The sequence below is a fragment of the Strix aluco genome, chromosome 3, assembly GCF_031877795.1.
Source record: "Strix aluco isolate bStrAlu1 chromosome 3, bStrAlu1.hap1, whole genome shotgun sequence".
Lineage (NCBI taxonomy): Eukaryota > Metazoa > Chordata > Aves > Strigiformes > Strigidae > Strix > Strix aluco.
In genome coordinates this window covers 5,703,695-5,721,928 of record NC_133933.1, presented here as the reverse complement: position 1 = coordinate 5,721,928, position 18,234 = coordinate 5,703,695, and positions in this window count along the sequence as shown.

The window sequence follows — 18,234 nt, the reverse complement described above, 5'->3', positions numbered from 1 at the left end:
AATCAGACGTTCACATTTCAAGCAATGAGCCAGATTCTGAAGGGTTTCTCCTGCCCCATGAAAAGCAATTTTTACTTCAATGATACTTCAATCAAAACTGATCAAGGATGACCTGATCCAGTCCTTGAATACAAGTAGAGTAGATATAAAGTCTAGTGAGTGTGCACCGGTTGTTTTTCAGAGTGCAACCAGGCTATAGTTACTACACGTACAACTCATACCCCATGGCTACACTCATTCAGCCATTGCCCCTACCTTCGGCTTCATGCGGGACTGAGTTTCCCCATGAACCCAGCCAACCCGGCAGCCAGTGGGATAACCTCTTTCAGAACAATAACCTGGCATATAGACACGGTTTAGGAGGAAGACCATATCACAAATGGTGTATCTCAGCTGGCTGACCTTCCTTGCTAACGCTATTTCTCTGCTTTCTGGGGCAACACTGGCTAACCTGCAGAATTAAGGTCTTTCTTCCCTTCTGGACACCTTCCCCCTTTCTGGGCAAGAAGAGACTACAGCTTGGGACTTCTTAGAAGTGAGTTTGCTGCTGTGAAAAACCTTCCCAGGCCCTGAGAGGGAAGCTGTCCTTCCCAGAGCCCACCCAGGAGGACAACCCACCCCAGGGACATTTTTTTCGCACTTTAGTGTTACCACAGGACCAGACTATACTGTCAGCTCATTGGCAACTGCAGGCAACTTCCCTGGAAGGATGTCAGCCCAGGACCAGAAATCACAAATAAATTTCCATATGTTGTCAGGATGAATTTCATTTATCAGTGTCTGCAACAACGTGAATTTGAACTCTCTTGTCTGATGGACTAGGTAGAAAAAAGCTAGTCTAATTACTATTATTATTATGTTTTACTGAGTCTGTTTGGACTCCCACACTTCCCTGTAGCCTTAGTTGAGCCCACACAAATTCTATTATCTGAGGTGGTTTTCCCACACAGCATCTCCCAGATCATCCCTAATAATGCACAAAGGTATTAGCTTGACAGGTGCTCCCCCCCCCCCTTTTTTTTTTTTTTAGCTCAGAGTACAATGCAAAGCAAACTGAAGCTTCTCTTGCTTCTGCCTCTGATGAAGTAGAGATCATCCTTTGGAGGCAGGGCTCAGAAGTGGTATTAAATCAGGGCAGGGGGGAAAGCAGATGAGCTCTTTAGCTAGGCTGTCAACAGTGTCACCAACCCCCACTAAATCTTCCCCCTTTCTTTGCAACTGACAGGTCCTTCCCACCATTTCTCTATATTTATATTGGGTTAAATGAGTATATACATGAAGCACATCTGGCATACAGCCAGATCAGAGCCTTGGACTTGCACGCAGTTACAGATGCAAAATACTGTATTTATCACCAAGAGTGATCCAAGGTGGCCCCAGCAGAGCCAGCCTTGGGTTATATTTGCACTGGGGCAGGCTGGGGAGTCATTACATCACGCTTTATGCCCCAAAACCTTCAGCTAATCACCGCAATATTTTCCACCAGAACCACAAGGTGCAGAAGAGGCTGTTGGTCCATAAGATACTACAGGACAGTGTAAGAATACATCAGGTCCAGCTGTCACACTTTGCTTGGCCAATACTCTTAGTCATCTTGCATCACTCACGCCCAAGGGAGTCTAAGAAGATGGAACGTAGCACACACAATGCCTGCAATCCCCATGGCCTTCCCTGAGAGGATTCTCAGAAGAGATTCTCAGAAATACCCCTATCAACACAGCTTGGTAAAAACACTTGTCCTTTCCTTCACCTCCAAGTTTGAGAAATTAAAAATATCAAAATTAAGTCCTCAAAAGTAGGGAGAAAAATCCACACAATAAAGTCTGCATTCTCCTGGTTTTTCCCTTCCTCCTCTCTAATTACTCAGCTCTAAAATGTCATGGAAACAACTTTTATTTCCACAGCCATACATACTATGCAAGACACTTGAAGCTGAATTATTATCTTAAAAAGAAAAATGGAACAGTGGGACTGACCTTGATCCTAGGCTTAAACTATCCTAAATTCAAATGCCAGTTCTCCAAGATACCTGAAGCGCATTACTCAGGCTCTGGGAAGTTAAGAGGAAAAAAAATAACTTCCTACTTCTCTTACAAACTGTGAGGATTAAGATTCTAGGGATTATGAGTCTTTCAGTTCTTCAGTAATGTCTTTCTTCATCAGCAAGATCAGGTGACTAATTTACTTGCTGATGTAAGAAATGTCCAAGTTCAGAGGATTTTTCTTGTCCTTACCCAAACTCTTACTGAAAAAGAGTTTTTCAGCTGAGTAATGATTGATTCAAAACCAAGTTATAGGCCTCTAGGGAAGGACATTTAGGGTTTTAATTGTCAATAGTCACATCTAATTCCTCAGTGAAAGATATCATGACACCAAAAGAAGAAAGTTGGTTACTTAGATTGAAAACAAACCAAAAATTTGTCATAAAGAACAGCTTAAAAAGGTGGATAAAAAAGCCAACATGTTATAGAATAGAAACAAACCCAGCAGCTAAGAAAAGGGAAGAGAAAAATAAAGTCACAGATCTGTGGGATTCATTTCTCTGATAGATTTTCTGCTTCCATCCACTGCAATTAATTTTGGGTCAGATGGTTTGCATCAGGCTTATTTCTCTTGATCCCCGAGAGTCTTCAAGTTATAAGGCTGGGTAATGATCTTCAGCCCCTGAGAGGCTTTAACACAGTTATGAGAGTCCTCTTTGGGAAAGCAGCGTGGTTTTCATCACTAGCTTGACTGGTTCGAATCTGCAGAGATTACTTAAAATCAGAGACCTGGAACCTCTCAGGGGTTTCTTGGCAGCCTCTTCCAAACTCCAGCATTGTTCAGCTCGAGAACGCTTGTTTTATGGGATTTCCCATGGAAAGTCTAACTGCAGGTAACATCCTGAAACCCACAGAGGATGCCTGAGACCAAGAAATATCCTTTTTTCCCACATCATGTTTGAGCATCTACACTGAGCAGGAAAATAATGACCCTTCCTGAATAATAGCTTCTCTAGAGGAGGAGTAATTAGTCATACTCTCTAATATTGCAAATGTAATAACTTTGATAAGAAATTGAATATAGAAATATTGCTCCAAAGCACTTCCTTATAATATCCCAAGGTACTGAACTGGCTTCTGGGTGTTTCTTAGCCTTTTACCCTGGGTGTAATGGATGAACCACCCACAAACACCACCAAGCAAGCAACAGCTACTTTATCGAACGGCTGACAGCGCTCCACGGGACGCAGAAGGACACGGTAGAGGTTGCCACTTTCTGTGTGCACACACATCACTGCTTCTGCTCTCTTCTCCAGCACCGTTCGCTGGATCTTTTTCAAGCGTATTCTTGAAAAGCACCTCAAAATTAATTTTACGCAATGCAGGTAAAACTTTTGGAAGTACTGCAGTGATGTCAGGAGGCCAGCACTCATTTGCAAAACAGATTTGGGCCAGCATCCAAGGGGATATTTAAGTGCCAAACACCCATTTGGTGGAAGCCGTAGGCAAGGATCTCAGTGCCTGAGGCTGCAAGTGCAGTGATAGTCCTGAGTGCTCACAAGGCTCCCAAAGGATCACAGACGTGGGCTAACTCTGTCGCTGCGATGTTCTCAGCAAGCACAGTGTCGCAGCTTGGTAGATGAACTGCTCTCATAAGAAACCCAGGACCATTTTGGATTATATATCTCTGAATAAGACTTTCATCCAATCCCAAATGCTCACTCTGCTAAAATGAATCACACTCCATTCCTTCTCTATTGTTGCCAGAGCTCATTTCTCCTATTGTTCTTCTGTAAATTAGGGAATTCATTCAGAAATGAAATTCAGCCTTATACAAAGGCCTTGGCAAACCTAAATGATGTTGAAGAGAGCATGGGGGATGCCACCCCTCCTGAAAAGAGGGAATTTCACTGTAACTTCTTTTGGCCAAGTTTCATAATTAATTTTGAAGTGAGCTCTTTAGAAACGTGGTCTCTGTGCTTTAGTCCACTTTAATGCTAAAAAAAGTACGCAAAATTTATTATTTATTTCCTCCTTTTTCCTTGCTTATTTATCTTCAATTTTTAATAATTTTAATTAACACCAGAATTTCTCAACAGCACGCCATCTCCTTTTTCATTACAGGTGTTAATTGCAGACTCAAATAAAAGGTGAAGAAGAAATTGAGGTAAACATCAAAAGAAGCACAACACTGTTGGATGTGCAGAAGAACAATTATTTGCACAGTTGTCTCATTAGGGCTTTGGTTGATTTATAAGAAAAACTGCTTTTTTGTATCCTCCTACCTATATGTATTATTTTTTTAACAATATATACATGTCAAGTTATTTTCTTTTTTTCCAAAGAAATTATTTTTACTCAGATGTATCTTGTTCAGAACAGCTCGCAGTCAGATCCTAAGCACACTCAGAACATAAAACCTGGTCTATATCAATACTGATTTTGGAAGGTTTTATCCGTAAGTGGCACTATTCATACCAAATATTGAGGGCTTCTAAAATCTTGACTTAATGAATGTCAGTTATCTCTATGTACATCTACACATACAGTTACATATATGTTGTATGTACATATGGGCACAGCAACACTTTCCACTGATTATATCCCAGAACTAACATACCTTGTTGAAATACATAAGTATAAAAGCAAAGAAAACGGAATTACAGAACTTTATCTCACAAAGTGGAATCTTTGGGAAGTTTGGGAACAATTATGACTTTCAGCCAGGGAAGCCTCAGAAACACAGGGCACCTTAGATAAGGAAAGGAGGCAGGTGGTGTCTCCAAAGGCCAGCTGTAGCATCCAACCCTATTTCCCAACAGCAACTATTTCATATCACTTAGAGGTCAAAAGCAGCAGGCAAACAACTCAGCAAAACAAAAATCCCTGAGGCTTCCCAGGACTCAGGGAGGATGGTAGGTAGGTGTTTCCCAACAGAAAGCAGGTGTTTCACACTTGGGGCAGCAGTAAGATTGTACCCAGAGTTGCCTGAGAGCATACAGAGAAAGAAGGGCAAGGGCAGCGCTAGTGATCTCCAACACTTCTGCCCAGGGATTAAACATATTTGCAGTCTCTGAAAGCTTAACCAGCAAGGATGAGGAGGTTGCCAGTCTGCAGCAGTAGGAGCTACAACCTCTTCAGTTGCTGTGGCTAAAATCTCAGGTGGTTTAGTGGCACGTCTGAGCCCTCAATCCTCACCGCTCAGTCCCGCATATGGACACAACAGAAATCAATGTAACATAAAAGTGGAGTAGACAGCTCGAGGTGGAAATCTCTCTAATCCTCCCAGCTTCACCTGCCAGAGCCTGTGAGTCAGAGCACCCCATCCTCATCCTTGCCAAAAACAGGACCACAGCATAACTTGGCTGCTGGTCTGATCTGCCTTCAAGGTATCCCCAATGCCATCCTTCCCTGCTTTTTCCAAAAGTTCAAGAGCCACTTAGCCACATCCCAGGCAAGGGGAGGCACTGGCTGGCCTGGCCAAGCATCTCTCTACCCCTTCAGTGTTGTTCAGGACGCATCTGATGTCCCCCCCTCTGAAGCCCTATGCACCCTGTTGGGTTCGGGTGGGATCTGTCCAGCTGTGGGGATGCAGAAGGGCACTTTCCTCTCCCTGCCTGCCAGAGAGCATGGGAAGGATGACCAGGGGCTGAGGACACTCGTCCACGTTGACAATTGTCATTAATATAGAAGGATGAAGCCTGTGGTAGGTAAAGATAAATCTTTAGATAATAAAAGTAACAAACAGACATCTGGTAGATCAGAACACGTCCCTTTTCTGCCCAGCACTGACCCATGAAGCACATGAATATTTACAAGAGCCTTGTCCATACTAGTTCTGAATTATATGGTCATCTCCATTTTATAGCTTCCATATGTGCTCCTACTGCCTTATGTCACACTGTCCTTACTCGTTACAACACTTGAAAGAATTAAGACCTCTTTATTCTTATATGCAGCTCAGACTTTCTCTCAGTAACATCTAGTTATGCCCTCACCTATAGCCTCAGGCTTTATTCCTCTCTGAAATCCTCCTGGTTTTTATTCTGCATCAGTTTTCCTCCACACCCTGCTGCAAAACAAACACACCTATGTCCTGACCTGAGAAACACTAAGGTGCTTCCAGACAGTGCTGAGTGATTTCTCAGCGCAGGGACTGAAGTGCAGCATGAGCTGTCACTCCCAAGGCCACTGTCCCTGCTTCCACATAGCTCCTTGGAAAAAGTTGTCTTCAGTGCTGAGGCTTTGTGCCTCTCAATCAATCAGTTGTCCTTCAGCATCCAGCATTTTCACTTATGCTAGAGAAAGTTTTCTGCAAATTCTGACTTAGACTGCAGGGAAATGACATGTGTGTCCAGGCCTCTCTTTCTCTGTCACTGAATTTCTCCTAAAAAAATTCATTGCTTCCCCTTTTCCAGGTTAAGTTTCTTAATAATTTGTATATATTCTCTGTTCTTTCTGGGGGTTTTTGTACTTCCTGGTTTGTGTTATTCAACATCAATATCAGCCTGCTTTTTAGTAAGTTTTTGGCCTCATTAATGAAGGCTTTTATAAAGAAAAAATAAGGAAAAAAAAGCAGAGCAAAGGCTACTTCTCTCCTGCCCCCAATTCCCAGTCCAGCACAACTCTCCATCCCAAAGAGAAACAGTGCAATAATTTGCTGGGCAATCTCTCAGGAAAGGTTCTCTTTATTTAACTACAATATTTCACAAGCCTTTCCAATTTAAGCCCTCAAAAAAAAGCCTCAGGAGGAACACTGCTGCATACAGCCTCAATGCTTCATTTTTCTACAGAAGTCCTTGTCTGCCCATTAGATGCTCACTTCATATTGGTTTGGTCCCTGATTACCCCTTCATAGCTGACACCCTCTCCTTTCCCTCCGCATTTCATGTAAAGCAGCAGATCGCTTATGCCCCCCAGCTCCTTTACCAGCTTCTTCAGCCAGTAAAGAGATAGGACAAAATAAGATTTTTGGAGGCAGTTTGAATGGGCATGGAGGGTCTGTACCAGATTGAGTGTTTGAGGCACGGCCTGGCAGCATCAGTGGCCACTCGGAGCATGATGATGAAATTCCACATGTTGTTCACCCTCATTTCACTCTGCTTTTTGACTATTCAAGCTTTCTATTTCATTACTTCCCCTATTTCCCTGCCAACTTTCCTCAACTCCCAGCATTTGCTTTCTCTTTCAACTCTTGCATACTCCCCTGTGAAATGTCACTTTCCTCTCTTGTGGATTTTCTTCTTCTTCAGGGTTTATTTTATTTTTTTTTTTTCTAATTTCCATTTTTCCAAAAGGAACTAAGACCTGTTCTGCTTTAATTACTGCTTCAGTTAGCATCCTCAAGCCTTCTTCCAACCCTTTTCATTTTCCCTCCTTCCTCCCAGTGGACCTGGCCCACTCAATTTTATAATTCCCTAAAATTTACTTTCTTAAACATAGTGCTATGTGCATAATTCATCCATAAATTTAATTTGTTTCCTATTGGGATAATCATACAATCTTCTGTAGCATTTTTTAACAGCTGTTATTATTCTTTCCTTACTGGTAATTATATACATAAAGATACATATTTGGGGCAGGAAAGTAGAAGACAGCAGATCATGCTTCAAACACACATTTCCCTCTCCTTATGGAGACTTCTCCTCTTCCCAGAACCAAATACTGTGCATCTAATTCAACAGGGTTGACATTTCTAAGCAAATTAAAGCAGACATTGCTTTACGGCAAAATCTAAGTTAGCCAGAGTCAGATCGTGAGCTGATGTATATCAGAATAGATCTACTGTCTTCAGAGAAAATGCATCACTTCCTCGCAAAAAAAAAATCAAATTTTAAAAAGATGACTGGAGCTGTGCAGATATAGCACAGCTGAGAATCAAGACTGCCGTTAAATCTGTTGCGGTTTCTTTTGTTTTTCTTTCTCTTAAATTTATGAGATAACTGACTTATCACATTATTTTTTGAGTCATTAATAGCGTGGAGTCTAATTTAGAAGCAAAGCTAACGCACAGGAACACCAAGTGGCACAGATGACAAAATTATCACACCTTCCCTGGTACTGGCAAGCAGAATGAGGACTGAATGCTTGCACATGTGGCTTACTTGCATTAGTGTGAAAACCAGTGCTTTGGGAAAAAAAACCCACCCTCTATTTTATTATTCAAATCGGATTCCTTATGTCATGAATTGACATGAAAGACATCCATTTCTGTGATTCTTTTCTGTCAGGAGTGAAACATGCTCACATGTATCTTTGATATGGTTTTATTTTTCAAATTATCACAGGACAAACAGCGATGAATAACATCCATACAAATGTGTTGCCTTTATATGTGCTTACTTCACAGTAAGCGAGAAGAGAGAGAAAACCAACCCAAACAGACAGAAAATATACAGAGCATGACTATTTGTAACATATATGCAAAGAGTTTCATACAGCAGAGACATATCCCCAGGCCCCTTGCTGCTCCTATAATACAAATAAGAAATATATAAAGTACCTCATAAACCAGCTTGTTGGATTTTATTGCAAGAAATCCATCAGCCATCATATTACCATGCAAATCCTCTTATTGCATTGTCTGACAACAGCATTTCAAATAAAAAATAAAAAACCCTAACAACCTGGAAATAAATTCTTTCGTTCATGCGTGTCACCAGCTCCCACTAACAGTAGCAGGAGTTTCTCTGCAAGGGCCTGTCAAGGTGAGAATGGACTGTCCACCCATCTCCCCTGCTCAGCAGACTAAGTTGTGAATTGCTACATATATAATCTTTTTCCCTGAGAGATCAAAGCAGGAAGCCAGGAATAAGAGATATTTAAAAAAAAAAAAAAACGCCCAACAACCCAAGAATCAGGACAGTTCCTTAAAATAAAGGTGCAGAATTGTGTATCTGTTTGCTCTTTGACAGCCTCCTGAATTAATGAAAAAAACCACTCCCATTTTTCTATGCCCCGCAGCTCTCAGAAGATGCCCATCAGCCCACATCTGGGCAGCAGGACAGAGTTACAGTTTTTGAGTGGAATACACTGGAAAAATATTAGAAAATTGTATTCAATGTTTTTCATAAAAATGTTATTTCCTCAGAAATGTAATTTCCTGATGAAAAATTTCAAATCCTTTCCTCCAGTACAAACTTTCATAAAACAGATTTATTCTGAACTCTCTATTTAGATCAGAACCAGTCAAGTCCAAACAGCTTCAAAGATAAAGGCTATTTGTGGTCTTTTCTCCCCCTCTCTAACCAGAAGTCTTTATAACTTCTTTCCTTTTTAAGAGCAAAGTAAGGAATGCCTGTCAACATTAAATCCCATCACTTAAATATTACATAAAACATCAACCCTAGAGGTCCTCTGCCTTTGCAGAAAAGAAGTTACTATTACTTTTTAATGTTTTAGAGTTTTCCTATCCTCTGCCACTACTTGAGAGACCCAAAAGAATGTGGACAAATTTCAGTCTAAAGAAAGCAGCTTCTAGTTTCGCTTAATCTCATTGTTCAAGATGACGGGAAGAGTTAATCCTATACTACTTTCCCCTTTCCATACCATAAAAGCAGCTAAAAAGTGGGGTTTATTTCCAGGAATACAGCTTCTGGTGCTAGGTGCCAACATCAGTTATAATTGGTAACAAAGATTTTGTGAACCTATAAACACTATGGGAAATATCCCACTAGCTGCGCTGACAGGCTATTCTTAAAAATGGCATGCCCCAAGCAAGTTCTGTGTAGATCTCCCTGCTACTATAGTATCTTAGACCTTGCAATATCTCTAGTGTGCATATCTTCGCTGCAGTGCTACAAGTGAGGGAAGTAATATCCTCCCTGTTTCACAAAGACGAAAGGGAGGTGTGCCAGCGATTATCTGCTTCCCGCTTTTGAAAAATCACAGAATCATTCAGGTTGGAAAAGACCCTTGGGATCATCGAGTCCAACCATCAGCCCTACTCTACAAAGCTCTCCCCTACACCATATCCCCCAACATCTCATCCAAACGACCCTTAAACACATCCAGGGATGGTGACTCCACCCCCTCCCTGGGCAGCCTATTCCACTGTCTGACCACTCTTTCTCTGAAAATTTTTTTCCTAATGTCCAGTCTGAACCTCCCCTGTTGCAGTTTAAAGCCATTCCCTCCTGTTCTATCGCTAATTACCTGTGAGAAGAGACCAGCACCAACCTCTCTACAATGTCCTTTCAGGTAGTTGTAGAGAGTGATGAGGTCTCCCCTCGGCCTTCTCCTCCTCAAACTAAACAGTCCCAGCTCCTTCAATCACTCCTCATAGGATTTATTCTCCAGGCCCTTCACCAGCTTCGTTGCCCTCCTCTGCACTCGCTCCAGCACCTCGAGATCTCTCTCGTATTGAGGTGCCCAAAACTGGACACAATACTCCAGGTGTGGCCTCACCAGTGCAGAGTATGTGCAGAGTCCTACGAGGACTTTAGCCACCAAAAGCAGCGATTCCTCTGTTTCTCAAAACTCTGGCCTCCACCATCAGAACAGAAATCTCAGTTTGGAGACTGAGCTTGGCTTGGGAGATGTAGGGGCAGTGTCACACAACCACTCTTATCTAGGGAACAGATGTGTGTCCTGTTCCTTGGGCCTCAGCCGTCGGCATCAGTCTTTCTACAGAGACTACCTCCACCTGAGCAAGACTGGGAGGACAACTGGCCCTAGCAAAAGTTCATGGTCTTCCTCTGATCTGGCCTTCTAAGCACCAATCCCAACCACGTCTGCCATCGGCCAAGCTGTGGTGTGGCTGCCACCCCCACCAAACACCACCGTCCTTCATACGATCAAAAATGGCAGCACTGCCCTGCCCCGTCCCATTTGATACGCTGTATGTGGAGACTTCGTTAATATTTCATATTTCTCAGTTCTTGCAGATCTATGTAAATAAGAAACAGCTTTTTAAATCAACGGTGCTGAATAAATGGAAGCAGAAGAGGAAAAAATGGCTTGTTGCCTGCCTTGAGTGCCTATGGAGCTAGAGACCGTGCAGGGAGGCTTGGCTGTCAAGTGCATCGCAGGGTCAAGCTGTATTTTGAATTTATCCTTTCGCTAATGGCAGGGAGATAAAAGACAAAGTTATAATGTCATATAAGCTAAGAAAGTTAAATGGCACATAAACAAATCTGATGCTATGTTTGACCTACGGGGGAGGGGAAGAGCTGGATGTACTGTGTGCTGTACATCTTCTAGGAGACAAACGAATTGATGATTAGAAACTTATTCATGTACTTCACAGGCTTCTGCCATTCACTAAATGGTAGGTAATAAACCTTATTGGATTTCATATTTTTTGGGAAATGACTCTTTCATAGCTTTGTCCCTTTAATGGGTGTTCATTTAGGAAAGTACCATATCGGTTTTATTGCATCAAAAGGAATAAAAGATTTTAAATGAATCTTAATGCTCTCTCAAAGTGCTAGAGTAAGGGACTTCAAGCTAAATTCAGAGCTAGAACCAGAATATTTCATAAGCTTTTTTATGTACGGAAGGAAAACTTTGGGGGTAGAAGTATTTTATTTTAACAAGCCTTAAGTCTCCTTTCTTCTTTGATTTACACAGATAACCTCTTTCACCTCTCCTCAGTTTTCCTTCCTTTCAATTTTCCCTTAAACCTCCTTACTCTCCTCCTCCTTTCACCCCACTCTTCTTCCCTTCTGGCCAATATACCAGTTCCTGCAGTGAACATAGTTTCCTTTCCCTCCTATTTCAGAGGTGTTTCTCTGGAGCTTACCATTTATACGTTTTCATGTATTGTTTTCCCCCACAGGCTTTTTATCAACACATCTGGGAATCATAAAATAATAAAATAACATGGTCTCATTTTCTGCCATTATTGTTTCCGAATAGTGGAAATACCATAAAAGCAAGAAAAACCTCTTGCTCCCCTGCTTTCTGAGGCTCACAACTCACTTCCCTAAAGCAAGTCAAACTGACAAGCTCATGAAGATTTCCCACAGATCTAAAGACACACTCTGCTCTAATACTGCTCCTAACGTCCAGTGTTTATTTGCGTGTTTGTTACATACAATCTCATTTTACATAGGCAGCTGCTTTCTGCACATCTGTCCCCTTCATGCCTGGGATCCTGGGAAAGATGAGGTATCCATCATGGGTGCATCTTCTCCAGATGGTGTCTACTCCTCTCTGACTATCTTGTTTTCCCCTTTCTAACCTGATGTCATTTGAAATTCATTCCCCATTCCTTCTGCAATTTTTCCTGAGGAAAATTAAATCGCTCATGACGACGACAACAACTCCAGCTTCCTCATATGCATACACCTAACCTCTGGGAGCAGATCATGGAAGATGAATCAGCCAGTACTTCTGAGACACACAATCTAGGATAATGCACAGTTGAGGAAAGTAAAGTCTTTCCATTAATTTCAATTTCTCAGGCCTGCAATGTAATCTTAGAATATGCCAAGTACCTATGGTGAGAGTTAATAAGAGGTGAGCATGTCCAGCTCCTTGTAGGACTGTGACTAGCTATAGAAAACTCTTTGAACATGCATGATGTCCCTGGGATTTAATCATACGAACCAGCATTTTTCTGTTTCAAGATATGGATATACAATCTAGAACAATTTAGTTAGTAAGGCGTAGCAAGTTACCATCTGTTACATGCGCCATATCTCCTAACTGAGCTGCCCTTTGAGTTCACTCCAGTTGAGGAATAAAACATCTTTGCTTAAACCACTGTAAAACGCAACATGTTCATAGCACGCACCAACTTCACAGCTGAGAGGTTTTAAATGGCTCACATAGGCAGGTAGCAGTCAGCCTCCAACTAGGTGATGAGACCGCTGATTTCTGTTCTTATTCAAATCTTTTAATTCCAATTCAGTAATAAACTTTCCTTTCAATGACTCAAGGAATGATTTGCTTTGTCTCACGTATCTCAGCATCTAAAGAAGCTTTGACAAGGAGCATACCTAGAGTTCCCGATATAAATATATAATACATCTAATGTTGTCAAGCATGGTGGCGTTTTTATTTTATTTTCAAAGAGAATTTAATCTAACTTCCCAGGGGATTCTTCTCTTGTGTCATAACAAAGTCTGGCTTGTAATGGATTTCCCATTTTTCTTTCTATCTTGAATAATGACAAAATTGCTGCACAGAGAAGTAGCGTTCTATAATATGTCACAAAACGCAAGCTGGAAGTGACAGTTGTCTTTGAAAGGCTGGGCTCAGCCCAAGTCCTGATTTCTAGAATCACAGGCACTAAATTATTTAATATCTCCCCACAATCAGTCTCCATCTAGACTTGGAGCATAGAGGAAGTCCATATGTCATATGAAAGAAAACAGACAACAAGGAGGAAATAATAAAAAAAATAAAAAAAATCAATAAGTAGCACTTAAAGGCCAAACTTTCAGCTGATGTAATGTTGATATAAAACAGCCAAGAATCTGGTTCATAAATATCCATCTCTACATGTCACTCTAAATAAAGTAGTTTTTATATTAAATTTATGGCAAGTAATAAGATGTAATGGAATTTGCGTATCCTCTGGGGAAAAAGGCCTCTATTATATTGCATTATAAACCCTTATGTATCAAAGGACTAAAAGCCACTTCTCTCTTCAAAGCCATAATTTTTTTCAACAAATTCTAGAATCCTTTCATTGCTACTGAGCATCCTCATAAAAAGACTAATATTTTCTACAGTACTTTGGATGACTGCATCTATTTTGCTTGCTCACAAATTGCATTGGACCTTTCTGGCAGAAAGAAAAGCTAATGCTCAGTGTACACAAAGTTGTATTTGCCACTTAAAAAAAATTAAAGACATTTTTTTCCAGTATGTTTTGCATTGCAGACCTCAGGCAAGAAGTTCAGAGCACAGTAATTGGTGTGAACAACCCTGTGCTTACGGTACCTTGTTTTCTGTAACATTTATTGTAGTGAAAAGTCATCATGGGAACCTGGAGGCGATACTTCTTTTCATGTCCTGATCGTATTCCACTATGCAATTACACAAATGCTAATTTGCTGTGTTGGCCTCGCCCTTCAGCAGCACAGACCTTTTATTTAAGAGAAGTCATTCCCTATCAAGCCTTGTCAAGACCTGAGGTCCTTCCTACATTACTCCTGGAGGCTGCTGTCTTTTCTCCCCACTTAATGTTGATGATACTTGCTGGTCTTTGCTGCTGCTGATCCCAAAGCACTCTGCAAGGAGGTTGGGATCATTATTTCCTTTCAAGATGTGAAGAGGCTGAGTCACAAACAGATGACTTGCCCTTGCTCTGCCACATGCTGATGACCAAGAGAGATGCAGAACTCGGGTCCCTCGAAGACCTAGACATCTGCCCCAAAGCCCATCGGGACAACGACAGGGACGTTCTCCAATGGCTTCAGCAAACATGCCTCTAATTAACATTTAGCTCTAAAAATTTTCAGCCCGTGCACCCCATTAATCAGATCTTATTTCTTCCCTAACTTGACTGTGGCTTGCATTGCACAGCTTCGTTGTCTTCTCTCTCCTCTGGACTATTTAGTCCCACCAACACAGTACATAAGCTCAGGGGCCCTGCAGGGTGCCCCGGCTTTGCACACCGGCAGGACAGAGGCTCTCAGATGTCCACCATGAGGTGGATGGTGCCGAGGCTCATCAGCTTCACAGCTGAGCTGCTCTTGACGCTATCGCAGAAAGAGGAAAGGGAGTTGTGTAATTGTTCTGACAGCCTGCCAAGCAGCTCATTTACAGAATTAAACAGTCTGTAGTATAATTAACACAGGGAAAACTCTATGGCCTTTTGTTACTCGCCACACAAGGTAGCTCATTTCCTCATCCTAACATGACAGGGGGAAAGGGACCATGAGGACAGGGCAACAACTGAATGCACCTGGACCTCTGCCCTGCCCCATGTCTCCTGCTATTCAGAAGCCTTTGTTGCTTGTATAGATGCACAAAGTCTGGGCAGATAACTCATGGGGCTCTAAAAGGAGGAACTGGGATTGCATAGGTGATCACTGCAAGACCCAACTTCAACTTATGTCGGTGCTGTAGACCTGATTGAAGAGCCCAGTCTCCCCTCTGCCATACCTTTCACCATCCTCCCCCTTCAAGCAGCACTAAGCCATCAATAACAGCAGCCCTGGACCAGATTTAGGTACTTCTGGTTTTCAGAATCTCCTTCTGTGATGTTTGTGGCAGATGTTTGTTCTGTACCAAGGAACACTGAGTCCTTTTGAAAATCCAACTATCAAACTGCTTTCTCATTCCCAGCTGCTACAAGATGTGATATAAAAGGTAAGAGGGAACTTTCCACAGCCCTTGGCAAGTACTGGGTCACTCTCTGAGCTCATCCACACCTGTCACTCCTCTGCAGAGAAGGGCTATCAGGAGGAGGAGGAGGAGGAGGGGCAGCTGGTGTTACAGAAGGAGCATCCCGCCAACGTGTTTGTGGTCCACAACAGTGCTGTGAACAGTACAGTTTCTCTTCATATAACCTCACATTTGCCGTACCACAGTAAATTCTTTCCTTTATCCTGCTCTTTTATATCTCCCTGCTAGTTGCTTGTCTCCCTTTTCCACCCATTTGCTGGGAAGCCAGTCCCGGCCGTGGTCCCATGCTGGGCCAGCTCAGCAGCAGGGAAGAAGCTCCTCTTGCCAAGGGCTGCTGGAAGATGCTGCCGTGAGTGGTTTCAAGCCCCCCTCCTCCCATCCCTCCCACCCACACACACGTCTTTCTCTTTTTATTTTTGAGAGGCTGGAATATCACAGGATAAAGAGACTGCAGCTGTGTTGGGGAAAAGAAACCAGTCACGCCTCAGCAATTTATGGACAATTTCCCATTAATAAGAGATAATGGAGTGCAGTTCAATGGATTTGCAATTGTACACTCTCTCTTTGAGAATATGGAGGGGAATCTGACAGCAGTTTGTTCCTCTCAGAAATAGCATTACCATGATTTTGTATATCCCATTGTACACGGGCAGATTTGGACAGTTTGAAACAGCCTATTAAGAAAAACACAGGTGTATCAAGTTATTGAAATGACCTCAAATACTGTATTTGAGATGTTGCAAGGGAAACATCTGATACAAATTACCCATGGGCTCACACCTCCCACCTGCATGCACTCAGTGGGCCAATACACTCTTCAGGAGTAAAGGTCTGTTGGTTTTTGTGAATACGGGACCCATTTCAATTCTCTTTGCACAGGAGACTGGGGAAATACTCAAGGAGACATTTTAAGCTGCAGAGAAACATGCATGTTTCATTTTTGCTTGGTTTCCATACATCCCACACAAGCTTTAGGAGAAGGCTAGCCAGATCACAGGCGCTCAGTGCCCTATCAGCATGATGGTCTGAAGTTATACTGCCACTTTACGCTGCAAACCAACACAGGAACAAGACTCAGTTACTTCATGGAGGCAGAATTCTTTGGGGTGAGAAACATGGCTATGCAGAGCCACAAAATGATCAGTTTATACAGGAGTTTTCTCCTGTACCTTCTCACCTAGTGCTTGATTCACCACACCCTATAGAAACAGGGACTGATGCTGCCAGATAAATCTGCTCGCCTGTGTAAAAGGTTATTCCTCTCCAGAGTTTCTCTAGACTTGCATACACAGTCCTGGAGAGTCACACTGGTTAATGGTGCAGGCAGTTCCTCTCAATTTCAATTTGTTGTCCTCCAGTATAATTGACCCCCTCTTAATACCTTATGAACACAGTCAGGCAGAAGTGTACTTTCTCCGTCACTCATATTTCTACGCACACCCTCTGATACATCTGCTGCTTAAAACTGACTTTTCCATCACTAAGGCTAAAGGCAAGCAGAAAATTTCCATTTAAAATTCACATCTCCAGGTCCTTTCTCATTCGGGAGTACTGTACTATTTTGGAGATATGTAACTTTGGTACCCAATGAAGACGTATCATCAGTTCTTTTACAAGGGTGTGATTATACCTTATGTTTTATTCTAGTCTCTCACTGTACTAACATTTTGTTTGCTGCAGCTACATGACTGCTAAAGCATTTCAAGCATCACCCCAGTGACAGAACTGAAGCGCAAGACTCTTTTTTCCTACATACTGATAAAGCACTTGCTTATGAACCAAGAGTCCAACACAGAGGACATTGTTATCCAAAAGACATGAGTCCCTGTTTTGTCCCCATCCTGGACCAACTGCATTGTCAGATTCCAACTCACCCATTAAATTTTTAATGAACTGTAAGATGAGTTTCAAGTCACAAACTTCTACAGTGAATCTAAATTTTGCCAAAGTTTGCAGGACAAAGTTTTTGCCAAATTCTTTAGAGTCAATTACAATTTTCTAGCTATATATATATATATATATATATATATATATATATATATATAAATAAAAGAAACAGAAACCATAGGTACACCAGCAACACCAGTACTGAGGAACTGTACCAGCTCCCTACAGGACTTCCTTGAGAAATAAGCCAGAAACAACCAAAGCAGCACCTTTTCAGATCCAGGTGTAAGTGGAGATTCATGAATTCAGCACAGGTTCATTTCAAATAATGAAATCTCTTCCCAAAGCTCAGGACAGATTCTTTTCGCAACTTCCCAACAGTATGGCCTGAAATTAGTCACATTTGATGTGGTTTCCAGTTTTAGTGTACGTCTCTTACAGTTGCAGGTTTTTCTGAAGGACGCATATTATGGGCTATACCACAAATGCCCATGTATATCTCCTGTGACATCTTATCCTTAAAAATTAAAACACAATGCTTTCCTAGACAGAAACATTACTTTCCATGGGAAGGTAATGACCATAAATATGTCCATTTTCTCTAAACTGGTAAGCTCTTCTTACTCATACCTCCTGAGACCAAGGCAGACACAGTCCAGCCACTCAGTGGGAGACAAACCAAGCCTTCCTAAGTTTGTATTTTCAAAAATGACAAAAGACAACAGTATTACCTTTCATGGATTATACAGAGGAGTTTGGTGATCTACCCCAGGGCTACTACATCATTTTGGAGAACTCACCCCTCTACCAGCCTTTCTCCCCAGCCAGCCACCCACCAGACCAGCCCATCCTTTCCCCATGCAGAAGGAGCATTTAAGAGTAGACCAGGATGAAACAATAGAAAATTACTTAGTTATTATTAATCTCATGCACAGAGGCAATTATTTCCCAACTGAGACTTTTATTTAAAAAATAATCATATAGATTATTTTGGAAAAATGACAAGTCTCCTTCTTGGCCTCCCTTTCTCTTGCTGTGTTTTAATTTGCATAAACATGACATT